At 45.5% G+C, this 16,591-nt stretch overlaps 1 protein-coding gene across 1 annotated transcript in view; it reads right to left on the bottom strand.

Annotated features, from left to right (window-relative positions):
* The window catches only part of LOC130281556 (uncharacterized), a 41,981-nt gene extending 26,504 nt beyond the window's left edge, over window positions 1–15,477 (bottom strand). Inside the window, exon 1 of the mRNA XM_056528891.1 lies at window positions 15,415–15,477. The gene's annotated coding sequence lies outside the window, so the exon portion shown is untranslated. The remainder of the gene's footprint in view (window positions 1–15,414) is intronic.
* Between the last annotated feature and the right edge of the window lie 1,114 nt (window positions 15,478–16,591).

Genomic DNA, 16,591 nt, shown 5'->3' with positions numbered 1-16,591 from the left:
ACAGATTCTCTATACTACACCACACAGGAGAGATCCTCTATACTACACCACACAGGACACATCCTCTATACTACACCACACAGGAGAGATCCTCTATACTACACCACACAGAAGAGATCCTCTATACTACACCACACAGGACAGATCCTCTATACTACACCACACAGGACAGATCCTCTATACTACCCCACATGGGACAGATCCTCTTTACTACACCACACAGGAGAGATCCTCTATAATACACCACACAGGAGAGATCCTCTATACTACACCACACAGGAGAGATCCTCTATACTACACCACACAGGAGAGATCCCCTATACTACACCACACAGGAGAGATCCTCTATACTACACCACACAGGAGAGATCCTCTATACTACACCACACAGGACAGATCCTCTATACTACATCACACAGAAGAGATCCCCTATACTACACCACACAGGACAGATCCTCTATACTACACCACACAGAAGAGATCCTCTATACTACACCACACAGGAGAGATCCTCTATACTACACCACACAGGAGAGATCCCTCTATACTACACCATACAGGACAGATCCTGTATACTACACCACGCAGGAGAGATCCTCTATACTACATCACACACGACACATCCTCTATACTGCACCACACAGGACAGATTCTCTATACTACACCACACAGGAGAAATCCTCTATACTACACCACACAGGACACATCCTCTATACTATACCACACAGGAGAGATCCTCTATACTACACCACACAGGACAGATCCTCTATACTACACCACACAGGAGAGATCCTCTATACTACACCACACAGGAGAGATCCTCTATAATACACCACACAGGAGAGATCCTCTATACTACACCACACATTAGAGATCCTCTATACTACACCACACAGGACAGATCCTCTATACTACACCACACAGGACAGATCCTCTATACTACACCACACAGGAGAGATCCTCTATAATACACCACACAGGAGAGATCCTCTATACTACACCACACAGGAGAGATCCTCTATACTACACCACACAGGAGAGATCCTCTATAATACACCACACAGGAGAGATCCTCTATACTACACCACACAGGAGAGATCCTCTATACTACACCACACAGGAGAGATCCCCTATACTACACCACACAGGAGAGATCCTCTATACTACACCACACAGGAGAGATCCTCTATACTACACCACACAGGAGAGATCCTCTATACTACACCACACAGGAGAGATCCTCTATACTACACCACACAGGAGAGATCCTCTATACTACAACACACAGGACAGATCCTCTATACTACACCACACAGGAGAGATCCTCTATACTATACCACACAGGACAGATCCTCTATACTACACCACACAGGACAGATCCTCTATACTACAACACACAGGACAGATCCTCTATACTACACCACACAGGACAGATCCTCTATACTACACCACACAGGACAGATCCTCTATACTACACCACATGGGACAGATCTTCTATACTACACCACACAGGACAGATCCTCTATACTACACTACACAGGACAGATCCTCTATACTACACTACACAGGAGAGATCCTCTATACTACACCACACAGGAGAGATCCTCTATACTACACCACACAGGAGAGATCCTCTACACTACACCACACAGGAGAGATCCTCTATACTACACCACACAGGAGAGATCCTCTATACTACACCACACAGGAGAGATCCTCTATACTATACCACACAGGAGAGATCCTCTATACTACACCACACAGGAGAGATCCTCTATACTACACCACACGGGAGAGATCCTCTATACTACACCACACAGGACAGATCCTCTATACTACACCACACAGGAGAGATCCTCTATACTACACCACACGGGAGAGATCCTCTATACTACACCACACAGGACAGATCCTCTATACTACACCACACGGGAGAGATCCTCTATACTACACCACACAGGACACATCCTCTATACTACACCACACAGGAGAGATCCTCTATACTACACCACACAGGAGAGATCCTCTATACTACACCACACAGGAGAGATCCTCTATACTACACCACACAGGACACATCCTCTATACTACACCACACAGGACAGATCCCTCTATAATACACCACACAGGAGAGATCCTCTATACTACACCACACAGGAGATATCCTCTATACTACATCACACAGGAGAGATCCTCTATACTACACCACACAGGACAGATCCTCTATACTACACCACACAGGAGAGATCCTCTATACTACACCACACAGGACAGATCCTCTATACTACACCACACAGGAGAGATCCTCTATACTACACCACACAGGACAGATCCTCTATACTACACCACACAGGAGAGATCCTCTATACTACACCACACAGGAGAGATCCTCTATACTACACCACACAGGACAGATCCTCTATACTACATCACACAGAAGAGATCCCCTATACTACACCACACAGGACAGATCCTCTATACTACACCACACAGGAGAGATCCTCTATACTACACCACACAGGAGAGATCCCTCTATACTACACCATACAGGACAGATCCTCTATACTACACCACGCAGGAGAGATCCTCTATACTACACCACACAGGAGAGATCCTCTATACTACACCACACAGAAGAGATCCTCTATACTACACCACACAGGAGAGATCCTCTATACTACACCACACAGGAGAGATCCTCTATACTACACCACACACGACACATCCTCTATACTGCACCACACAGGACAGATTCTCTATACTACACCACACAGGAGAGATCCTCTATACTACACAACACGGGAGAGATCCTCTATACTACACCACACAAGAGAGATCCTCTATACTACACCACACAGAAGAGATCCTCTATACTACACCACACAGGACAGATCCTCTATACTACACCACACAGGACAGATCCTCTATACTACACCACACAGGAGAGATCCTCTATACTACACCACACAGGAGAGATCCTCTATACTACACCACACAGGAGAGATCCTCTATACTACACCACACAGGACAGATCCTCTATACTACACCACACAGGACAGATCCTCTATACTACACCACACAGGACAGATCCTCTATACTACACCACACAGGAGAGATCCTCTATACTACACCACACAGGAGAGATCCTCTATACTACACCACACAGGACAGATCCTCTATACTACACCACACAGGACAGATCCTCTATACTACATCACACAGAAGAGATCCCCTATACTACACCACACAGGACAGATCCTCTATACTACACCACACAGGAGAGATCCTCTATACTACACCACACAGGAGAGATCCCTCTATACTACACCATACAGGACAGATCCTCTATACTACACCACGCAGGAGAGATCCTCTATACTACACCACACAGGAGAGATCCTCTATACTAGACCACACAGAAGAGATCCTCTATACTACACCACACAGGAGAGATCCTCTATACTACACCACGCAGGAGAGATCCTCTATACTACACCACACAGGAGAGATCCTCTATACTACACCACACAGGAGAGATCCTCTATACTACACCACACACGACACATCCTCTATACTGCACCACACAGGACAGAACAGATTCTCTATACTACACCACACAGGAGAGATCCTCTATACTACACCACACAGGACACATCCTCTATACTACACCACACAGGAGAGATCCTCTATACTACACCACACAGAAGAGATCCTCTATACTACACCACACAGGACAGATCCTCTATACTACCCCACATGGGACAGATCCTCTTTACTACACCACACAGGAGAGATCCTCTATAATACACCACACAGGAGAGATCCTCTATAATACACCACACAGGAGAGATCCTCTATACTACACCACACAGGAGAGATCCTCTATACTACACCACACAGGAGAGATCCCCTATACTACACCACACAGGAGAGATCCTCTATACTACACCACACAGGAGAGATCCTCTATACTACACCACACAGGACAGATCCTCTATACTACATCACACAGAAGAGATCCCCTATACTACACCACACAGGACAGATCCTCTATACTACACCACACAGAAGAGATCCTCTATACTACACCACACAGGAGAGATCCTCTATACTACACCACACAGGAGAGATCCCTCTATACTACACCATACAGGACAGATCCTGTATACTACACCACGCAGGAGAGATCCTCTATACTACATCACACACGACACATCCTCTATACTGCACCACACAGGACAGATTCTCTATACTACACCACACAGGAGAAATCCTCTATACTACACCACACAGGACACATCCTCTATACTATACCACACAGGAGAGATCCTCTATACTACACCACACAGGACAGATCCTCTATACTACACCACACAGGACAGATTCTCTATACTACACCACACAGGACAGATCCTAAAGGGAAAGTGCACTGGAGCAGGATGTGCCAACTTTTTAATAGTTTTGCTCCTACAGCTTTCAGCTGTATAGATTTCAGTAACAATTTACACAAATCTCTGGTGTAAATTAAGGTAAATCTATCTGTAACACTCACGTTTCTGAAGACAGGAACCCCGGTGGATATGGAGCCGCTGGACCTGTGTGGCAGATGACTCGGACCGTACCAGGGAGCGCTAATGTGCTAATTTTCACTAGAGCCGCTGCAAACGGGATGGACTTGCTGCGGCAGGAGGCACCCAGGTCGCTACCCCTGGCACGGCTTGGCCACACAGGCGGCTGAGGAGATGTGAGGCACAGGAGGGATAAGGCAACTCGTAGTCTGGATAGTAGAAGGTCAGGGCAGGTGGCACAGTAGCGTAGTCAAAGCGAAGCAGGAGTTCAGTAGGCAGGCAGCAGAGGAGAAAGGTCAAGACACAAGAGCAAGAGATCTGATACAAGGTAAGGCAATACTGAGGAATGCTTTTTCAAAGGCACAAGGCAACAAAGATCCAGCAGGGAACTGAGGAGGGTGGAGGAATTTATAAATAAGCCACAGGTGGATTACACTAATTAGCGTACTGGCCCTATAAATCTTAAAGCTACGGCGCGCGTGCGCCCTAGGGGACAGGGACACACGTGCCGGAGCAGAGGGGCAGAGGCAGGAGAAACATCCGGAGAGTGACGGACTGGGGCTCGCATGCCGGCGCGTCCAGCGATGCGAGTCCCAGCCCCGTCGGCAGCAGAAGGTAAGGGGACCATGCGCTCATGGCCTGCGTGTGTGGCCGGAGCACATAATGTAACACTGTCAGAATGAAAACGTATGAGCAAAATGAGGCTGTTGAGATATTGCGCAACTTTTCATACTTCAGTTTAATAATGTCCCTGTGATGATTCTACAATTTCAGCCAGTCAAGTGCGAAACCTCCTGACACATAGATGGAGCTGACAGGGGGAAACATCTCACAGATGAATGTGCGGCTATAGTCTACAAATAACCTTTCCCATCATAAATACTCCAAGGTCTCAGAGGCCACGCAGCCAGACATCAGACTGCAAAGGCTTCCCTGACTCCTCCGACATGGGGAATGTAAGGGGGAGCGCGGTCACCTCTGCTCGGATGACACTATTTGTTGAATACAAAATGTAATTTGCTACTACTTTTGGTGGTTACTACTATTTTACACTGAAGTTTGGGGATAGTTTCAGCTCAGAAAACTTTAATTCCGACTTTAATATCAAACTCTCTTTACTGGGGACCAGAAAACAATGCAGAAGTCCTCCAAGAGCAGAAGTCCTCCAATGACTGACAGCTCTCGCCCAATGCAGCTATGGGTCACCCCTACCACCAGCGATGATAGCTCAGGGCACTAAGACACTCGACCTGAGATGCCTTAGTGTAATTTAAGATGCCATTCAAGAGCCTTGTTCTTGATATCTTTAACTTAAGGTCATACTACAAGCAGATAGTTATTGTTCAGGTCATTAAATGTTAATCTCAATAGAACAAAATCTCCCTCACATGCATAGAATATTATATATCTATTCATTGATCCAGTGTGTCCTAAGGGGCAATCCATAAAAAAAATAAAAAAAAAAACATCTGGGCAAATAGGATTGTATTTGATCCTATCATTTTCTTGGAAAACTTTTTTTTTTGTTAAAAAAAAATGCAATCTGGCCACAGCATGGCAACCGGGCCTTAGCAGTTGACCATTAGGTGGTGGTTTACTGGCAATGTAGGAAAGGTTCATCTGTGTGGACAAATAATGTGTTAATACAAAAATTCTGCAATAACATTAGTTTACTAAACACTGCTGCCACCTAGTGGAAAGAAATTAGTATAAAAGAAAGTTACATAAATAAGCAAATGTGTTTGATGCTGTACACAAGGGATCGACCGATTATCGGTTTGGCTGATATTATCGGCCGATATTCACGATTTTGGACATTATCGGTATCGGCAATTACCTTGCCGATATGCTGATAATGCCCTCCCCCCCCCCCCGGCAAGAGACGACCGCCGCTGCCCCATTGCCTCTCCCATCCCCGGTTTTATAATTACCTGTTCCCGGGGTCCGCACTACTTCTGGCTCCTGCGGCGTCCTGCATTGTTGCAGTGCGCTGCGCAATGACGAGTGACGCCCTCAACGCGACATCATCGTCAGTGCGCACAGTGACAGCGCAGGACGTAATTATAAAACAGGGGATCGGGGAGGCAATGGGGCAGCGAAGGCAGGGGGTGGGGGCAGTGGCGGTGGTGGTTGGACTCAGGATCCCAGGACAGGCAGGGGGAGAGAAGCGGGTGGCGGTGGCGGTCTCTGGCCCCACAAAAGCCGCTGCAGTTCATTGATTTAAAGCGCCCGCTTTAAGCGGCTTCTGTGGGGCCCGGGGGTGGGGGTGGGGAATTATTGGTATCGGCCCTAAAAAATTAATACCGGTCGATCCCTACTGTACAACAGTGTTACCAACCCTGTGGCTCGTCAGCAGTTCCAAAACTACAACTCCCATCATTCCCAGACAGCTGAAGGAAGTTGTAGTTGTGCAACAGCTTGAGAACCACAAGTTTAAGAGTACTGCTGTACAGTTAAAGGAGAACGCCAGTGAAAATTTACTGATCCACAGGATAGGGGATAAGTAGCTCACCGCTGTGGGCCCAATTGCTGGGCCCCCCTGTGATCTCTGGGTCTGGACCCTGGATGATGCCAGAGTGCTGTACTAGGGTCTTTTCGGCACTTCCATAAAAGTGAATGGAGCATGAATGCCGGCTGCAGCACGCGCTCCTCACTGAGCACCGGGGCCCATTCAGGAGGTCACCCAGCGGTCTGAACCCACCACGATCAGCTACTCTACCTTTAAGGAATAGAATCAGCTGCTTATTATGCAGTTTTGTAGTAAGCCATAAATATGTGTCGGCTAATATTACACTATAATACACACTCTGAAGCCTGCAGGAAATATCCATTTTTTTCCTTTTTTTATTTTTTATTTTTATTTTTTATTTTTTTTAAAGGGAAAATAGCTAAAATGTGTTAATTTTGCTGAATATCTTGTATTTTTAATGACACCATTTATTTTACCATATCATGTATTAATGGCGGAGTACCCCTTTAATGGTGTTTTCACACGTCCAGTATCCTGTGCAGATTTCATGCGCAGAATTTTTTGCAACAGATTTCAATGTAAACTAAATGACTGAACACAGCTTCAAATCTGCACAGGATTCTGTATGTGTGAATAGACTAAAGGAGAAATCCGGCAAAAATAAACGTATCCTCTATCCACAGAATAGGGGATAAGTAGCTGATCACAGGGGGGTCCAAGTGCTGGGACCCCCTGCAATCAATGGGACAGGACTGGCACTTAGTGAGGAGCGCGTGCCATGTGACAAAAAGACTCGAGTCCAGCACTTTGGCATCATTGGCGCTCTCATAGAAATGAATGGAGGAAGTGTCATCTGCCGGTAGACGACACACGCTCCTCAGTGAGAGAGATTGTGGGGAGTCCCAGGGGTCAGAAATGTCTCCCCTATTCTGTGTATAGGGGATAAGTTTACTTTCTCGGGAGTTCTCCTTTAAAACTTTTCAAATTTTCTGTCTACAGAGAAGTGTGAGGGCTTTTCTTTTTTTTTGCAGGGTTTATTTTTGTAGTTTTTATTGTTAACATTTTCTTTTTTTGGGAGGAAAGGTGACAAAAAACAGCAATTGTGGCAACTTACCGTATTTTTCACCGTATCAAAGCTGACCGCCGCGTCTGAAGGGAAAGTGACACTAACCCGGCTGTTTGGTCGGTCTGTTCGGGACCGCCGCGATTTCACCGCGGCGGTCTCGAACAGCCCGACTGAATAGCCGGGTTAGTGCTTACAGGACACTGGGAGGGACCTTACCTGCCTCCTTGGTGTCTTCTCCGTTCAGGGATCCCCTGTATGCCGGCGCTCTCCTTCCTCGTCATCACGTCGTCGCGTACGTGCGTCGCCGTGCGTAACGACGTGATGGCGGCGACGGAGAGCGAGGATACCCGGCCAGCAGCAGAGACGTTCCGGAGCGACGGGGACACGGCGACAGCGATGGAGCGACATCCAGGGCAGCGGTGACGGGTCCGGAGCGGCGGGGACACATGAGTATTACCTCCTCCTGCAGTGGTCTTCAATCTGCGGACCTCCAGATGTTGCAAAACTACAACTCCCAGCATGCCCGGACAGCCAACGGCTGTCCGGGCATGCTGGGAGTTGTAGTTTTGCAACATCTGGAGGTCCGCAGGTTGAAGACCACTATTGGGTTAAAAATCTTTATTTTTTTAGATTTTGTCCCTAAAAATTGGGTGCGTCTTATACGCCGATGTGTCCTATAGGACGAAAAATACGGTATGTGATTTTTTCCCCCCATTTTTTTTATTTTATTTAATGGTCTTGTTACTGTCCATGCAGGACAAATACTGTGATATTTTACTAGTTTACTACTTTATAGACATTTTGGGATTCAGCAATAACAATTATGTTTATTAAGAATTATATACACACATCTAATTTAACTTTTTTTTTTTTACCTGATTTAACATTTTTGAGTCTCTCTAGGGTACGTCCACATACAATTGCTTGTACAATACACTGTTGTCGCATTACCAATCTCATACTAACATTGCCATGACAATCCAGTGGCACCCCTCTCAGATCCCAGCCACTGTTGGCAGATCCTAGCTGTATAATACAGCTGGCACCCATTGCAAATGTAGCTCCTGCAGAATACTTTGGCATTTATTATTATTATTTGCATATATTTTCTTTTTGTATAGTCACAAGGCAATTTCTTGGTTGAGTAACTTGCGCTCATGAACATACGCTTTATCTTCCCAGCATACATTTGCTGTATGTGTAAGGTATTACCGTAGTTTAGGTGACACACAGCACAATACCAGATGGAACTCTCTGTATGGTACCATAACAGGATCCCTCCCAAAAGCTACATTAAAATAATTCCTTCCAATCCCGACAAGCTGACAGCTCCTATGTGACCTTCTCTCTGCTTGTCAGAGGTGCAGAATGCAATTGCATTTGTTCCACATTTCCTCTGATAAGCAGAGAAGACAATGCAGATTTAGCTTCAGTCTGCCAACAAGAGCAGGGTTCTTTTTTATGGTGGTCAATGCAGTAAGGGGAGGAATTTTCAAACTATAGATGGCGCTATAATCACTTTTTACACATTTAGTATCTTAGTTTCAAAATAACAATAACAATATTCTTTGTAGGATAACATCTTTACTCCGTGGAAGCATGCTCCATACTTGTATGGTGGATGTGTATGGGGACAATGGCCCTGATCTACTCTACTATGAGTAAAGTGTAGGTTTTTTTGTGTGTTTTAATTCCCTACATATTTTTTTCTTCGGTATTTACTAAGGTTTCCCAAATTTTTGCACTTTTCCCTACATTTTGCTTTTTTTTTTTACTCATATTGGCCCTCATTTACTTAGAAAATGGGGTTGTAAGTCTATGTTGCTTTCTTACCCGACTGCTTTTTTCCCCTGATATTTATTACTATGTCGCATCCTGTTTGTCGCACGTGGGTTTTGTTGGTTTTGGTTTCCAACTCCTCTGAGTTGTCGGGAAAAAATCCACAACAATTCAACAAATTCGGGTTGGAAACCTTTATAAATACGTGGGAAAGCTCAGAAATGTCGGGTTACGCCCCTTTTTCGGGTTTGGGAGAATCCACATCGGGTCCGTCGGGAAAAAATGTTGCATCGTGTCACAGACTGGTCGGGTTTAGAATAGTAAATGAGGGCCATTATGATCTGTTGGGTTTTCCTCAGCTCAAATCCACCACATTTTCTGTGGAAACCTTAGTAAATATGTAGGGTTTTTGTGAAAATGTCAGGAACACACCCCTTTCTTGTGACCATGCCCCCTTTTCCTGACAGACACATACTTTTTTGGGGTTTTCTCAGTAAAATGGAGAGTTGGTCGGGTTTTCATTTCTGGCGCAGACAGAATTCTGGCGCAGACAGAATTTCTGGCGCAATGCGCCAGATTCTGGCGCACAGCCCGACAATACGTGTCGGGTTTACAATAGTAAATGAGGGCCAATATTGTGCAGGTGAACTTCAGAAGCAATGGGTGGCTGCTCTGTTAGGCTATGTTCACATTAGAAAGTTAGAGAATGTTTGTGGTATATGTTAGGATACCAGGAAAAAGGTGTGCTGACATGTACCACAGTGTACCCGAAACATTCACTTTAAAGGGGTATTCCGGTGGAAATTTTTTTTTTTTTAAATCAACTGGTGCCAGAAAGATTTGTAAACAGATTTGTAAATTACTTCTATTAAAAAATCTTAATCCTTCCAGTACTTATTAGCTGCTGAATACTACAGAGGAAATTATTTTCTTTTTGAAACACAGAGCTCTCTGCTGACATCACGAGCACAGTGCTCTCTGCTGACATCTCTGTCCATTTTAAGAACTGTCCAGAGTAGGAGAAAATCCCCATAGCAAACATATGGTGCTTTGGCCAGTTCCTAAAATGGACAGAGATGTCAGCAGAGAGGACTGTGCTCATGATGTCAACAGAGAGCTCTGTGTTCCAAAAAGAAAATAATTTCCTCTGTAGTATTCAGCAGCTAATAAGTACAGGAAGGATTAAGATTTTTTAATAGAAGTAATTTACAAATCTGTTTACAAATCTTTCTGGCACCAGTTGATTAAAAAAAAAAAAAGTTCAACAAATTTTTGTAATGTGTATTTTCTATGTCAGTTTTTTTTTATGGAGGTGATTTGCGCCTTTTTAAAGGGTTTGCACCAAAGTTTGTGCCTTTTTAAAAAGTCGCATTTTCATAAATTCCTGACCACTGTAAAAACCTGACTGAAAACACACATACTGCCACCAAGGAAAGGAAGGTGCATAAATGAAAAGGCGCAACAATAGGTGCAAAAAATGCACTGCGCCAAATTTTTTCGCCAAATTAACCCCAGAAAACAAGGGTAAAGTGCTTTATAATTACCTCCCGTTGACTTTAACAGACTGATTGTAGTCTACCATTGGCTATGTTCAGTTCATTCCCTGAAATTGCACTATTTTTTGCATAGTTCAGGAAACAGACAAGTGTTTCATTACCAGTGTGTCTCCAGCTGTTGCAAAACTCCAACTCCAAGCATGCCTGGACAAGTTCACACTTTACATTTTTGATTTCCTCCTTTTTTTTTTTTTTTTGTGTAGCTGAAGCTAGGAAAAGTTTATAGTTCTCCTTTAGAATCACTCTGTGTGCAAATAATAGGTTGACTGCATTCCTCTTCTTTACCACTAGATGGCACTAGAACCATGCAAAAGATACATCCTACCAATTATAATGAAGATCTTGATCTTCTGAAAAAATGAATCGGATTAGTTGCCCAATTCTATTGCATAAGTTTTAATAAAACCAACATGTAATAATGTAAGGGTCTGGCATGCTTTTCCCATGATCCGCCGCAGCAGTTGCGGAAGGTCTTTCAGTATTCTGGAGGTACATTCCCACCTTTGTCAAGTTGAGCAATGCTTTCTATACTAGGATATAATACAATGCCATATATATGCAGTTAAAGGGGTTATCCAGGAATAGGAAAACAGAGCTAATTTCTTTCAAAATACACTCCCTGTCTGTCTCCAGGTTGGGTGTGGTTCTGCAGCTCAGTTCCATTGAAGTGAATGGAGCCAAGTTGTAATACTACAGCCAACCTGGAGACAGAAAGGGAACAGTTTTTGAAAGAAATTAGCTCTGTTTTTCTATTCCTGGATAAACCCTTTAAGGGGACTCTGGAGCTAATATACTATACCTGGTACTGATGGGGTCCCTGCAATGGCCACCTATAGGGACATGGGGGAGATTTATCCAAACCTGTCTAGAGGAAAAGTTGCTGAGTTGCCCATAGCAACCAATCAGATGGCTTCTTTCCTTTTTCAGAGGCCTTTTCAAAAATGAAAGAAGTGATCTGATTGGTTGCTATGGGCAACCCAGCATGGAGATGTTTTAATAAATCTCCCCCATTTGTTGCTAGTATTTTTAGGGGTGTAGTGTAAGAACTTTGGCAGGTATGTGGTGACACGGGGGTGCAAGGTATACTTGTCAATTTGTGATGCCAGGGCACTGTTAGCCTATACACGGTCCGAGGTGGAGACAGCTTATCCTGGGCCAGGCACAGGGCAAATAACACACCACCGCTGGGTTACTGATAACTGTCTTTTACTGAGGCAGGTGTAGATTGCACAACACTCACAGTACAGAACCAAGTAGAAGGGATGCAGTGTAACCCTTGGGAGCCCTGTTGCCCTGCTGGGACTTATGGTGCCTTTCACCCACTTTAATTAGATAGACTTGAGACTTGGAGATTAAGAGATATCCCATGCTGACTAGGGTATGACTCACCAACTCCTGTACGGGGAACACTTGCAGAATGGCAGGGCTGATCTGATTTAGAGCTTTTTCAGGCTTCCCTCCGTATCACCTCACACTTCCAGCTCCTTTCCACACTGCAGCTCACTTGGGGCTTTGCTCAGGAGCTTAGCTAGCCCTAAACTGATACTAAACTGGGGCAACTTCTCCCCCCCCCCCACACACACACTATATACACTAAATACAATTTGGGGGTTTCCATTAGGTGTACAGGGTCACCTGATTACTCTGCATCCCTACAGTACACATATAATACAAGAATACAGTAAATATAGTAAAGTGCACGAACATAGTAAACAATCGAACAATGGGCCCAACACAGGAGCAGCTGGCATGCCCGAGGAGATCCGTAGCCCACAGGACAGCCTTTAGTGCTGGGACACCACAGGTACATATAGGAACAATGGCTGGAACTTAAAAAGGTTTAGGCACTTATTGTAAATCTTGGCGGGTCACAAAGGCTTGTACAGTGGGGCTCTGGCTCTTTCTCAAAGGCAAAATTGTTACCTTCACTATTATGTAGGTACTGGACTCACTTATGAAGGCGCTTTATAAATATGGAAAATCTACTACAGTGTGGGAAGATGCATATTACCATGTGTGACCATTAGTTCTGGGAGACAGGAGTTGGTTTGTCTGCTGCACTACAAAGGACACAGGGGCCCACTGTAATCTCCCCCCCCAGGGGCCCACTGTAATCCCCCCACTTGTCATGTTTAGGTTGGTAAACACACAAGATAATTGCAAGTGCTCTATAAATTGCATTGCAATATTGAAATGATTTTGTCATCCCCCCCCCCCCCCCATCAAGTTCGTGCTTCAACCTTTCATAAAATCACAGCACGTGAATTCAAATAAAGAAAAAAACAGACATGGTCGCACATCTACAACATGCGCATGAATCCTAGTCACGTCACGGCCACCTGTACATAGCAGGTCCCTAACATTCTTAGCATAAAATGGTGCTGTAATGAGTGGCGATCACCACTGACACAACACCAGTGCCCACAGGGGGAACGACCCACTAGCAGAGCAGCCCCAATGCCGCCCAAACCAGTCCCTGGGCTGCGCCACCCCTGCAGCAATTGGATAAAGAGACCCGGCACAGAAGACTAGGGCTCTGTTCACACGGTGGAATGTCTGTGCGGCATTCCGCGGGAATGTTCCACTCGGTCATTCTGCTGCAACAGAGTTGCATTAATTTCAATGGAATTCTGCCGACTCTGCTCAGATATGCCTTACCATCTATGAGACGGTACATTTCCGAGCAGTCCTAGCATCCGCCGGATCGTGCAAATGTGCAGAATGTCTGCCCATGTTTCCCACGTGGACATTTTGCACATTTTCAGCCATGTGAACCTCAGTGAGGAATTGAATGCATGGTGAGTAAAGGCAGGCTCAGTGCTTGCCTAGGAAACGCCTTTTCCTGAGCAGTGGATGTCAGAATGAGTGAGCAGCAAAACGGAGGGATTTGCGAGCCAAACACAGAAGCTGGACATATAGGAGATTCATCAAAACCTGTGCAGAGGAAAAGTCAACAAGTTGTCCATAGCAACCAATCAAATCGCTTCTTTCATTTTTGAAAATGACTCTGGAAAAGGAAAGAAGTGATCTGATTGGTTGCTATGGGCAACTGGTCAACTTTTCCTCTGCATAGGTTTTGATGAATCCCCGCCATAATGTGTATGATCTAGTGAGTAACATATATAGGCATTATTTTATTTTATTTTTTTCTGTGATATGACAGGTACTCTTTAAACTGTATGTTTCATAGTCTGGCATATAGTGCCAATACCATACATAATACTGGCATATAGTACGTATGGTTAACAAATCATTTTGTTCCCAATTAATGCCAGCTGACTCCCAGGTTGTCCTGCTATTGCCAATTTTGCCAGAACCAGTGTAGGGGCCAAGAGCATACCTACTACCTTCCAAAGTGACCATGTGGCTACTATGGGCCCCTGAAGAGAGAGGTCCCAGGCTTGGTGCTACTGATAGGAAGCTCTTTTCCCCCATAGGACTGCATTATCAGCAAGTGAATTCAATAAGGTTTTAAGTTAACCACTTAAGGACCTAGGGCGTATGGATACGCCCTGGCTTTCTGGTACTTAAGGACGAAGGGCGTATCCATACGCCCGTGGGAATTTCGGTCCCGCCGCGTGCCAGGCGGGGATCGGACCGGGGTGACTGCTGATATCTATCAGCAGGCACCACGCGCAAATGCCCAGTGGGGTCATCAGACCCCCCCATGTCGGCGATCGGCGCAAATCGCAAGTGAATTCACACTTGCAATTTGCGCCGATTTCGGGTCATACGGGTCTATCGTGACCCGGAATATAAGGGGGATCGCGGTTGTCTAAGACACCCACGATCCCCCTGTAGGCATAGGAGTGAGGTGGCAGGGGTGCCACCCCTCCTATCCCTGCTATTGATCGTCAGAAGTGACGACCAATAGCAGATCGGGGGCGGGGGGGGGGGTTAACTTTCGTTTTCCCCGTCCTGCCCATCCACAATAGATGGGGAAACGAAGGGGACCGAACGCCGACGTCCACTTACCCGTCCGGAGGCAGCGGGTGACAGTGATTGGCGGGTGGCATGTCGTGCGTCAGAAGAGGACGGCTTCCTGGATCCAACGGAAGCCGGTAAGTTGATCTGGAGGGCTACAGTCTGAGACTGTGGTGTCTAAACTCTAGCCCTCCAGATGTTGCAAAACTACAACTCCCAGCATGCCCAGACAGCTGTTTGGGCATGCTGGAATATGTAGTTTTGCAACAGCTGGAGGGCTGCAGTTTGAGACCACTATACAGTGGTCTCTAAACTTTATCCCTCCAGATGTTGCAAAACTCCTAGCATGCCCACATAGCTGTTTGCTGTCTGGGCATGCTGGGATTTGTAGTTTTGCAACATCTGGAGGTCCACAGTTTGGCGATCACTGTGCAGCGGTCTATAATCTGTAGCCCTCCAAATGTTGCAAAACTGCAAATCCCAGCATGCTCAGACAGCAAAGAGCTGTCTCGGCATGCTGGGAGTGGTAGTTGTGTACCTCCAGCTGTTGAAGAACTACATCTACCAGCATGCCCTTCGGTGATTAGAACATGCTGGGAGTTGTAGTTTTGCAACAGCTGGAGGCACACTGGTTGGAAAATACTGAGTTAGGTAACAGAACCTAACTGAAGGTTTTCCAACCAGCATGCCTCCAGCTGTTGCAAAAGTACAACTCCCAGCATGCACGGTCTGTCAGTAATGCTGGGAGTTGTAGTTTAGAAACAGCTGGAGGTTTGCCCCCCCCCCATGTGAATGTACAGGGTACATTCACACAGGCAGGTTTACAGTAAATTTCCTGCTTCAAGTTTCGGCTGCGGCAAATTTTTCACCGCAGCGCAAACTCCTAGCAGGAAACTCACCGTAACACGCCAGTGTGAATGTACCCTAAAAACACTACAATACACTAACACATAATAAAGGGTAAAACACTACATATACACCCCCTTACACTGTCCCCCCCCCAATAAAAATTAAAAATGTCTTGTACTGCAGTGTTTCCAAAATGGAGCCTCCAGCTGTTGCAAAACAACAACTCCCAGCATTTCCGGACAACCACTGACTGTCCAGGCATGCTGGGAGTTTAGCAACAGCTGGAGGCACCCTGTTTGGCAATCACTGGCGTAGAATACCCCTATGTCCACCCCTATGCAATCCCTAATTTAGTCCTCAAATGTGCATGGCGCTCTCT

The sequence above is a fragment of the Hyla sarda genome, chromosome 7, assembly GCF_029499605.1.
Source record: "Hyla sarda isolate aHylSar1 chromosome 7, aHylSar1.hap1, whole genome shotgun sequence".
NCBI classification, from domain to species: Eukaryota; Metazoa; Chordata; class Amphibia; order Anura; family Hylidae; genus Hyla; species Hyla sarda.
This window is presented reverse-complemented; position numbering and strand designations above follow the sequence as displayed.